Source organism: Limanda limanda, chromosome 19 (genome assembly GCF_963576545.1).
Source record: "Limanda limanda chromosome 19, fLimLim1.1, whole genome shotgun sequence".
Lineage (NCBI taxonomy): Eukaryota > Metazoa > Chordata > Actinopteri > Pleuronectiformes > Pleuronectidae > Limanda > Limanda limanda.
Genome location: NC_083654.1, coordinates 1,495,370 through 1,495,808, shown reverse-complemented (window position 1 = coordinate 1,495,808; position 439 = coordinate 1,495,370).

Below are 439 nucleotides of genomic sequence, written 5' to 3'. Positions count from 1 at the left end.
TTTTTGTCGACATGAATAGCTAGCTAGTTCTCAGTACAGCAGATTTCAGACTCTTTTTATAGTTTTTATTTTATATTTTTATGATTTTTTATAGCCTACATTTTTGTCTGCCTGTGTTTTCATCTGTACACAGTCCAAAAGTTATTGGGGATGCATGATAATTTGACAGGCTAATTGAAAGCATGTGAAATAAATAATGTATAGCATTTCAACACGCTTTACATATCCAGATGTCAAACCCTGTTCATATTGCATTAAAATGCAGACACCAAGTGGATTCTGATGTGCATTTTACACACATCCAGTATTTTATTTTTAACTAATGAATGTAACCATTAGGGGGGGTCCTCTACTTGTTTTTAAGATTTAGCGTTATGTAACGGTCAGGCTGCTGGAGGCTGCAGTCATGCTTTAGGAATTCATCAGACTGCGAAGTCCA